The sequence below is a fragment of the Dysidea avara genome, chromosome 4 (genome assembly GCF_963678975.1).
Source record: "Dysidea avara chromosome 4, odDysAvar1.4, whole genome shotgun sequence".
Taxonomy (NCBI): domain Eukaryota; kingdom Metazoa; phylum Porifera; class Demospongiae; order Dictyoceratida; family Dysideidae; genus Dysidea; species Dysidea avara.
Window position 1 is genome coordinate 45,284,683 of NC_089275.1, and position 8,293 is coordinate 45,292,975.

Below are 8,293 nucleotides of genomic sequence, written 5' to 3' on the forward strand. Positions count from 1 at the left end.
TTTTAAAAATTGTTAGTTTAAAATGAAGCGGATCTATGCAATAAAATGTAGTGAAACAAGCGATGAATGATGGTATTACAGCATAGCTCGATGGGAAAGTCCCTACTTTGGCACATTAGCTATAATTTTGCTCAATGCCACAGTAGGGACTTTCCCAATGAGCTATGCTGTAATACCATCATTCATCTCTTGTTTCACTACTTTTTATTGCATAGATCCCTACTTCATTTTAAAATTAACATTTAAAAAAAAAACACTACAATCTTTTGCTTACTTTCATGTCCCATGATAATTTGAGCACTCACATTTTGTTTTATCCTAATGATGACAATTAATAATTCAGGCTATACTGATAAACTTCAGAGAATGGTTAAAACTTTCATGGCTATCAGCTACATATCGTATCCTTTGTATATGTACATGTGTATGTGTGCATGTTTTCAATGTTGCATTGTAGCTAACTAGCTACAGCTGTGAAGTATAAACAATAATATTTAAATGCACAATTTAGGAGTGGATAACAGATATTCAAAGAGGGATCAGGTACATCAAGGTAGAAGGTACTGATGTGCTGAAAGCAGAGGTCTGGAGTGTGTGGTTTCACATGGCAAATTAAATATTACGTATGTTTTATAAAGCTTGGAACAGAATGGTAAATGTACAAATATTTAAATGTGATCCGGTCTGTGAAAGGGGTCTTACAGTCTTTCCAAATTTTCAAGTTTGACTAACCATAACTCCTCATTTTTTCAACCTATTGCTTTCATATTACACCAAGCCATAGTGCTATGTTAGGGGTATAAGGGGACCAAATTCCAGGGTGATGCCACATTCACAAGTCAAGTTACAGGTAGCCAAGTACATGCAACCGAAAAGGCTATAAGACCCCCTTTTGCAGACCGGATCACAAATTACAGTAATAATTTCTTATGAATCTACAGTTAAGATTATTCCACAGAATTTAGTTAATGTGCTTCTAGATTTTATAGGCTTAGGCCTCTCACAGGTCCTAGTGTGATAGCATCTCATGAAGACAAACTGCTCTATGCATATGAAAACTTGGGCGTTCGTTTATAACTGTTTGTATTCCTTATGTGTGATGGAAGGGAAAGTGTATTCTCCTTCTGAATGTATTAAACTTACTTACATATGATGGAAAATCACCCTTATAGTCACACCTGAAACAATTAGAATTACTGAAACTAGCATGGTGCTTTTAATAGCAGAAAACACTTTTCAAATATTTCTAAATTTTTCTTGAAATTCCAGTATTGTTATTCTACCCTTAAAGTAGGTAGGGATTTAACTTATAATGCTGTGTTTCAGAACTAAATATTTCAGTACTGTGTCAAATGTGCCCACAAAGGGTGATTTTCTAACATTCGGTTACATATACTGTTAGCCTCCTTGCAGGTCCCAGAGGGCTATATAGTTGTCTAATAGATACAATAAGTGGGTTATTGTATAAGGATGGCCTTATGGCCTATGACTTTGTAGCCTTGTGGTCTCATAGATACAGGTGGAAATGCATTAATGTTAGCAGAGTGTGATACAGTGACTGTATTTTAGTCCTTGTGTGGGTTTGCATTAGAGCATTAATAGTTATCAATACTCTCTAATACAGCAGTCAGCTACACTTTACATATTAATGCTCTGATAATGCATGTAGTGTGTATGCATGGCTTTGAAATTTTAATGGTCTTGCTTCTGGCATACATATAAATAATAAGCACATGTTATCATGAGTGGCCTTCCCATTGATATTACGTGATATTTGCACTACTGCAGCACCTCACACAACTGTAAATGTTAGGCGGTTCTTTTCTTACACTTTAAAGACCTGTATACTGTCTTACAGAAATGTCCTAGAATCATGCTCCACTTCATTCTAGTTACTACTTTTTTCTCCTTTAACCACCTTTTCAAACACACCTTCTGTAGCAACTTTAAACAGGCTGTAGGACCAGGTGTCCTACAGACCTTCAACACTTGTGCTGTAAAGCCTTAATAAATAAATAAAATAAAATAAATAAATAAAATACCGTTATTTTCGTTGTAAAATAATTTTCGTATATATGAAAAACTTGTACGAAAATTTCTTACACGAAAATTTTTACATAAGATTGAACTACTCTAATAGAGCAGTCATTCATGTAAAAGACACAAAACTATGGGCAGTTGGAAAAGACGGATAAAGTTGGACACGTCCGTTTAGCTACATCTTCCTTTTCCAACTACCTCAAAAGTATGAAACTAGACACAAAGCGACTACAATGAAAAGAGGCAGAGTCACGTAAAGACACAGAGACAAGGACACGGAGACATGTCTAACATAAGACTATAATAAAAAAACACAAGACTATAATAATGTATAGTTGCTGCATTGCACTAAGCTCACAAAGCAAGACTGCTGTACGCAATAAATAGTCACTTTTCATTATGGACTAAAATGGCCTAGCTGCGCTTCAACATTATGGCCACTCTTTGAAAATAATACACCTGTACAAAATGACTGTACAAGTGCCTAAGTACAATTAATATTATTGTTCTTAAGATACATGTAGTCCATAAGATGTAACCAGCTGAACAATAATATTATTGGTCTGACTGTGATGGCAGCCTTCTCAGATGTGAGCTCTGGTGCCGTGACACTACCCCAGATGGCGGATCTAGGATGAGACATTTGGGGCAAAAGCCGCCCCTCTCCCCCACTTTGTGATGGAATTATAGCCAATTGTAACTTCTCTTGATTACCTTGTCAGGCCAAAATCAATTGAAAAATATGCATATTACTACCATTTATTACAGACTCACCTGAAATCAAAGTCAAAGCTACTGTACGCAAGGAAATTTTGATGTCAGAAAAATTTGACGAATTTGATGAATCAGCTTAATTCATCAAATTTAAATTCGTCAAATGTTTATAAGCACCTTAAAAAATATAGGTTTTGTCTATAATTTCTTCATTTTATTCGTCAAATCTGCTGAAGCATGAATTCATTGAATTTTTCTTACATCATAATTTCCTTGCATACAGTATGGTCAGACTGTCATCCAGCACCTTGGTGCATATTACCGTAGCATTAGATAGTTAATTTTATAAAACCAATCCAAATTGCACATCAGGCAAAATCAAACTAACACCACTAATGAGTATAGCTACATTACCATACTATTTGGTTTTAAGTGTCAGTATTACTCAAACTACTTGAACCTGGTTGTAAGAACCAACCTTTCTAGGTGGTGTGGCAAGTTCAAATGGCAATGTCTGGTCTTGGTAAGAACCTGGCTCGATGAGAATCACTGATGGATGGCTTGTTACGGTTGGCCAAATATTTTCTGTGTTGAGATTCTGCTAAATACCTGCCACTATAAGAAGCCAGCACAACACTGTAACCTTATTTTCTATCTTATTTTGGTGGTGCAAGCAGCTATAAGTGCTGTGGATGCTCTGAAAGATAATAAATTGCATTTCTTGTGTTAATTTCATACACATGTTCACTATGCTGGAAAGTTATATTGGCTTAGATTCTTTAAAACTGTTTATCTCAAAACTACTGATGTGTAGTTTGGATTGTTTTCCAATTACTGTATTATGTATTGAGTGAGTCTCACAGAGTTGAAGAAATCTTACAAGAATTCTGGAATAGTGAAAAAAGTCTAAAACAAAGCACACTTCAAAAACTATTTTCAAGACAACTTAAGAAAGTTGATTTGTCAATAAACCCTGAATACCTAGAGGGTACCTTGTCAACACTGAGGAAGATCTTTGACAACATTATTCAACACCAAAATGATGACAAGTATCATAAAATCAAACTGGCTGACAAAACATTTAGCAGTGAAGTGTGGAGGTATCCTGCTTGTGAAGAGTTGATGAAGATGAGTGGGTGGGTAGTGGAGGGTGATCATATGAGACTAAGAGATGACTCTCAACTCCATATTGTATCCCAGTTACTGGAGTCATTGTGTGGACAGAAAGATGTCAATAAAAAGTAACCATACTCTTCAAGCAGTAGTGTAACAACATATTCGGTTGATACATATGAGGAGCTCATTTCAACTTTACTTAATGGTAACATTTCAGAAATCAGACATCTACTAAAACCTTGTAATATAACTGCTGCTGGGAGGATATATTGTGAAAATGGGTCCTCACAAAATCTTTTAATAGCAGCTGTTCTTAATCAAAAGATAGATGTTGTGGAATTGTTAGCGAAAGAGTACTCTGTAGACCCTTATGTGGCTGATGAAGATAATTCACCAATGGTCTATCAAGTTTTTTCCATAACACCACAATCATTTATTGTTAATTTTCTAAAAATATGTGGAGTTAAAACATCCTTTAAATCCACTGACTCTGGCTTTACTCTTCTTTACCAAGCTGTCTTTACTTGCTGTTTTCATGTTGTTTGCTTTTTAGTAGAAGAATGTGGAGCAGATGTGAACATTTGTACTAATTATTTTTACACTCCACTACACATAGCCTACACGGCTGGACACACTCATATTGCACAATATTTGTTACAACATGGTGGAGATGTGATGCTGCGGATGCTGATGGTGATACACCATATGATTTAATTGATGGAATACCAAAACTCATTACTCTATCACAAGCATTGCAAAATGCTAGAATAATACACCAAGTCCCTGGTAGTGATGAGTACATGTACTATATCAAATTACGTAACAAGGGAATTGAAGTTGTTGAAGCAGTCGCTCCTACAATGGAGCAGTTTCCATCACTGACAGAGGGTGGACCCACTCAACCTCATCATGATGTTGATCATACTTCATTTACAAAAGAGTTGACTCAGTACATCACTAAAAGATCATCAAGTGATCAACCATGGGGAGCACTGAAATCAGACTAGACAAGAAATCTACCCTTTATGTTCTAAAATCTTTAATTGTGTGATTTACTGACATGCTAAATATTATTATGTATTTTGTGTGTGTTACTCCTTACGCATGTTAGGGTATAAAAAAAAAAACAGCTATAAGGCTAACATGAAAAAAGGCAAAAGCCTGGATCAAAAAAGTGGTGAAATCAAAGGTTGGGGCCATGAAATAGCTGCAATGATGTTGATGATGATAAATTTAATTAATGCACAAAGCCATTATTAAAATTTCTTATCATCCACATGCATCATTGCAGCCATTTCATGGCCACCACCTTTGATCAATCTTCTTCATCCAGAAGGCCACACCTTTTAATACCAAAGCCAACCATAAACTGGGTTTGCTGCTTTTACACAAATCATTGTTCTGCAGATGCAATGAAGATGATATAAGACAAACTAGTGCTCTACCAATACAGAAAAATACTTACCGTATAATTTTTGTGCACTACACAATTGATCATCTAACAGTATTAAATGAAGTTGATTTAATTTGTGAACAAGCAGCAGGTATACTATAGCCATACAGTAGTGAGACCTCTCCATTAATGGACACTAAGAATATTTCGGCTGATTTTTACTGCAATAAAGAAGTTTCCTTTTATCAAAATGTCAAAACTGGACCTGTTAGATCGAGTAGTAAGTAGTAATTGATTTCTGTTTTTGTTGTTCTTGTTAATTGGGTTGTCCTGCTTACTCAGGTAAGTTAATTGTCCTTGTAACTGTATGTGTTTTACATGTGTTTTTTGTTACTCCAGAAAGTAAGAACGGCTTTGCCAATTGTTGAGAGGTTAAAATAGTAATCAATCAGTCAATCTTTCATTGAAGGAACGTGTTCGTTTGTTGACTGGACAACTACCTAAGCACAACTTAAACATAACTGATAAAAGTAACTACAAGAGTAGAGAATATTAACCAGTGGTGGATTAGGGGTGGTTCAAGGGGGGAACTTGACCCCCCACCAAAATATTTTAGTATACATGTCAATTGAGCATGCTCTATATGTCATGAAAATCTCATCCAGTGATGTTATTTGTGGCTTTTAGCTGCAAATAGCTACCACCAGTCTCTATCATAAAATGACGTACTCCCAAGACTCTCAACGGCCAGCCTACATGCTAATCAAAACCCACAATTATTTATATAATAGAGTGTCATATAAAAGCACACAGCTAGCTGCTGTGCGTATATGAGTGGCATTGTATAATCAAACAAATTTTCTTTATCATGCACAAACAGTAGCTTTCTTTTGATTGTTGTCTAAATAGCTATATACCGTATTTACTTGATTTGTGCCGCACCCCTGAATAGTACCGCACTGTGGTACTATTTGAAGATCTTTATCCTTTTTTCAAATAATTTTAATTGTACCACACCCTCGAAAAGTACCTCACTATACTTTTGTAATCACTCTTTACTAGTGCTGTCATACCTTTAGTATTAATCTCTATCTTGATTTAAGGAATGCACTGTCCTAAACAGCTGTCAGATAATCAAAATTCCAGATATTAGTTACTGTAGTAAATTGACCACATAACATGAGGCATGACATAATTGTGCTGCAAGAACTCAAGTGAAAGAAAGGTCCAGTATAGAAGAAGAAATAGCAACATGTTGTGATTGTTTTATAAACTATAAAGGGCACAATCAAGTAAATACGGTACTGTATACATCAAAATCTGTTTAAAAATGTATAAACGTTTCAATATTCAGAGTTCAAAGGAGCATTGAGTACAATATAAGATCCTGTATAGCAACTACACCATGCATTGTATTTGAGTGCACATACTGTGCATAGCTGCTGCACAGGCTATATAAAATAGTTCAGTAGGAGGGTAGCTGGAAAATCAACAATTATACACCATATTATAAACCAGGTATCAAGATCGTGATACCCTAATAGAGCAGTCACCTCTAATACAGTCAAATAAAAACAAGTACATAGCTACACACACACACAAAATGGAATTTTCACCTAGAGTAGGGACCATAGCACATCGATAAAAAGTACTGAAACAAGCTGGAGTTATGCATGTATGATATTAAATCACAGTAAAACAATAAGAAATTTAAATTGAGCACAGTAGGGATATCCCTACTGTGCTCAATTTACAAGATACCATAACAGAAATGCACAGTAGGGATATAACTAGGGACCCGCCTATTATGCTCAAAATTTTACCTATTATGCTATGCTGCACTGCTCAAAAAATTTTACCGGTTATGCTCAAATTATGCTCAAGCTTTATGCAGTGCCCCAGACCACATTTCAGCTACTTGAATTTGTAAAAAAGATCGAGATACTCTAACAAAGCAGTCATCATAATATACTCTAATAGAACAGTCATCACAATACTCTAATAGAGCATTTGGTATAGAATACAGCCATTGCTCTATACTTAGTCTTCATGCATGCATTAGCAATTACAATTCCAATGGCTTCTGTATCTCAAATATAAGCTTTCAGAAAGTAAAACTAGACATGAAATTGAATTACTTGCCTGGTACTGTAGTACAATATTACCAGGATATTTCTTTGATGTTAACAAAAAGAAGAGGCTTTGCAAGTAAAACAGCTTCCAGATGCCATTTCAGAGCATCTATTTTCAAAAATTTCCAGACACCACTAGCTTAATTGGCATGCTGCAATGTGTGTGCTTAGCACAAGCAGTTGAGTATCACATGAAAGCAGATAATCTAAAAGTCACATCAGATCAATAAAAAGTAGTGTGCAATGTGCATGACTATCGCCTACATTGCAGTCCATAGATGGCCTGACCACTCAAAATCTCTGGGCTCCGGTCCTGGCTTTACGCCCAACTTCCCAATAAATCTGCAGTTATGGGAACATAATAAATGGCTGAAGCACATCTTTGCTCTTCAAAATGCATGTGACAGAAAAGATTGATACACTCTAATAGAACAGTCAGCTGCCTGATTGATTGATTATAACTTTACAGTACCGCATACAAGTATAGAGGGTTTTATACTCTTTTCACCACCTTTCATAACCCTTACGTAATATTAAGCTCAAAAGCATCCAGACTTCCTACTGTAGTTGTTGCTCTCTCTCTTCGACTCTAGGGCACGCATCTAGTAGTTGCCGCGAGTAGTCGACTTTAGGGGATGCGTCCAGTAGTTGCCGCGAGCAGTAGACTTTAGGGGAAGCGTCCAGTAGTTTCCACGAGTAGTAGACTTTAGGGGAAGCGTCCAGTAGTTTCCACGAGTAGTAGACTTTAGGGGAAGCGTCTAGTAGTGTTAGCGTTAGGGTTAGAGTTCAGCTTTGGTTTCTTCTTCACCTTTAGGGTTAGGTTCTTCTTACTATATAAGGTAAGTGCGGGTAATTCCGGACAGAGGCTAATTCCGGACACTTAGATCGTTCTCAACAA